Source organism: Seriola aureovittata, chromosome 5 (assembly GCF_021018895.1).
Source record: "Seriola aureovittata isolate HTS-2021-v1 ecotype China chromosome 5, ASM2101889v1, whole genome shotgun sequence".
In the NCBI taxonomy this organism is placed as follows: domain Eukaryota; kingdom Metazoa; phylum Chordata; class Actinopteri; order Carangiformes; family Carangidae; genus Seriola; species Seriola aureovittata.
This window is the reverse complement of record NC_079368.1, coordinates 19,389,120-19,392,355: the sequence shown is the minus strand read 5'-3', so window position 1 is coordinate 19,392,355 and position 3,236 is coordinate 19,389,120. Positions and strand designations below refer to the sequence as shown.

General features: G+C 36.6%; 1 protein-coding gene across 1 annotated transcript in view; it reads left to right on the top strand.

Annotated features, from left to right (window-relative positions):
- Positions 1-2,811, top strand: part of LOC130169558 (metal transporter CNNM4) — a 49,977-nt gene extending 47,166 nt beyond the window's left edge. Inside the window, exon 7 of the mRNA XM_056376411.1 lies at positions 1-2,811. This exon is cut by the window's left edge and continues 2,693 nt beyond it. The gene's annotated coding sequence lies outside the window, so the exon portion shown is untranslated.
- The last annotated feature ends 425 nt before the right edge of the window (positions 2,812-3,236 follow it).

Sequence of the window (3,236 nt, the reverse complement as noted above, 5' to 3'; positions counted from 1 at the left end):
TCTGAAATATGTGCTCAGCTTGTCGTGTCCTCTGCAGCAACAGCACTGTCCTAAAACAGGAATCATGAAGCACTTCTGTTTCCCTGTTTAGCAGAAATCTGAAACCAGAGTATGACAATATGGATTCAAATTCATTGGAATAACTTCTGTTTTTTTTTTAAATCTTTGATTCATCTGATTTTGTGGTTTTTTCTTTCTCGGGAAATGTGACAAGTCTTTTTTTTTTTTTTTTTTTTTTTCGAGAAAAGACGCAAGAAAAGTTAATGTAAATTAAAAAAGTTTAAATAAGTTTCAGCTGAAGGTTTTGCCCGTAAAAAATTAACACATAAATAATAGTTGATTGTGTCATTGTTTTCCTTTACGTTGTGTTTTCTGCCAAAGACAAGTGGTGATCATCTAAAGAATAAGTTAGACATTTGCTTGACACGTTGTGCTGTGGGCTGATGCATCATGGGTCTGAGCTGTGCCGGTGTTTTGTGTGTCTTCAACGGTATGCCAATAATTTATCCACAAGTTGCAATTATTTGAGCTGAACTTGATGCTTTGTCAGTTTGTCTTTTACATCCAGTTTATTCAAGTCATGGTCAGTTTGTTTCAGCCTGGAGGCTAAAGGCCGTCATGGAGGCTGTGAGAGTTTCTGAGCTTGTTTCAACACAGTGTGCCTCACACTGCCTTAAAAACACTTCAGTTTGAGTCCAATTGAGTCAATTTACCTGATACTTTCTTACACAGTGGTACAATCCTTTATTTTAACTGGAATATTTGTTAATTACACTAGTTATATTTCAATGGGGACTTTCAAAACACTAAAATCACAGCAGCGTGGATTTACAGTAAAATAACTGGCTGAGTTCAACCTCAGTGGGTGAAGACAAGGACAAAGTTAGCTACTAGCAAAGAGGAAAATCAGCCTGTTTTTATGGTATTAATGATTGTTATACCATTAAAGTTCAAGATTTTATGGCTCACTTTATGATATAATAAAAGCAAACCAAAACCAATGTAATAATTAATATAAAAAAAGTCAAATTCTTCAAACGCTCACAGTAACGACTGGTGGTTTTTAGCAGCTTATGACTTTCTGGCTGTTAGTCACTGAAACAGACTTTTGGAGCTAAGGATGCTAACTTACCTGCGTATATAAATTATTAAAGATGGTTCGAATTTAGCTAACATGGCCCCCGCAACTTTGGGCGTCTTCAATTTTGAAATGTGGCAACATTTTTCTGGGATTTCATTTCCATATTCCCATGAACATATGGTTCGTGATTAAAGAACATTCATGTTGTTAGTCTTCAAAAACTACAGTATCCATGAAACTTTGACAGCATGCTGATGTCTAACAACATTTGTGACCTCATGACCTTGTCTGCTAATCCGTCATTTGGTCACATCCCAACACGAAACTTAGTGGGAAACTGAGTGTTAAAACTGATGTTCAGCAGCAGGTTTCAGCCTAAAATGTATTTTTGTGATCTCACACTGTCTCTGTTTAATGATTAAACATTTGCCTATAGGACAGAAGCAAAGTTTAAATCCAGCATTCCCAGCTAGCAATGTGAGGTTGTGACTAATTATTGGATTTAAGCATTTGTTTCACCTCGGGGAAACATTGCATAATTTCGGGATAACTGCGGACAGTTGTGAGCTCATTAAAATACCTTTGAAGATGCAACCTGATTAAAGTTTTAACTGTTAATCCTCTCAGGTTTGTCTAGGGATCACTTACACTGACTCATTGAAAGCTGACAAGATAATCATCGATTTATCTTTGTTTTGCTCTCCGGTTTAGTCATAGCAAGTCATCTATCTTAGAATATGGACAGAAAACACCAACAACGTGTTTAATCTGTTGAGAAAGACTGTAGAAAACAAAAAAAGTGCTCCACCCACTGATGTTTTTGCACTTCTGCGTACAACTTCTGAAAACGTCTCTGATTTGGAGAAAAAGTCTCTGCATATGCTTTCTAACCAAGAACCAACAGCTGCTCCCTATTTTGGGAGTTCAGAAAATTGAACCAGCCTGGACTCATCCGTGATTAAAAGTGAAAGCACTTTAGCGAAGGACAGCAGTATTTTTCCAAAGGACACAAATTTGCCAAAGTTGCCGGATGAGTAGCTCTGTCACAATTCTGTTACTGACCCGGATTTCATAATTATTTTGTCACCGTCGTGACACTGCATTTATTTAATTTCACCATCGTGTCGAGGAACTCGTTGACTCACTATTCTGTTGCCTTTGCCTTCATCTCTTAATCACTGTACTGGATTTTTAATTTTTTTTGTGTTCATTCCTGAAATATTTTTGACACACACACACACACACATTTCAACTGACTGTTTTTGTTCCTTTTGTTGATTTTTATGGCTGAGATTGTTTTTGTTTATGCTTGTGTACAAGTTGGAGTACCCCCCCCCCCCACCTGCTTTAAATTGTACTGAGTTTGGGTTCATTATGCGTGTGTGAGTGGGTGTGTGTGAGTATGTGTATGTGTGAGTACTTGTGAATCAAGTCTGGTTATTTTTTTTTTGTACCTCAGAAACACTGTCAATAATTGTGGTAAACAACAATTTTTTTTTTTATTTGTCATGAATTTAATTTGGGAACAGAGCGAATGGAGCGAATGGAGCGAATGGAGCGACTGGCGTTGGAGGGGAAAACTAAACTGATTGTCCTTCATTCTCTCTGGCATGCTTTAACTTTTAAAAACAACAGAGACACAAGGTGTAAATACTGTTTTATAATTTCTGTCTTAATGAGTTTTGAAGATGAAGAAAGTTATTAATAAACCTGGGATATATTTCTCTATGGACCTTTGTGATTATCTTGATTTTTTTCTGAGGACTTTTTAGACTTATATATTCCACAATGATAAGACACAGTTACTCTTGTTGCCTAATGGGCCAGTACATATACAAAAATACATAAATATGCAAATGAGCAAACACGCACACTCTGGTAAATACTCAGTAGTTACTTATAAGTAGCAAATATTATTTAAACAAATGTGTAGTCATTGGTTAACTCTGATATTATTGGCTTTGAACAAGTCCGAAAGTAAAATCAGATAACATTATCTACTTGTAAATCCTACATAGTGTAACATGAATGACACACCCACACACAGTGTGGCAGGTTTTCTAGGACACATACAGTATACATACATGTGGGCTCCTTGTGTGGAGGAGGAAGTGAAACTGGAGTAGTTTAGGGAAGTGGTTTGACTTCTGACAAT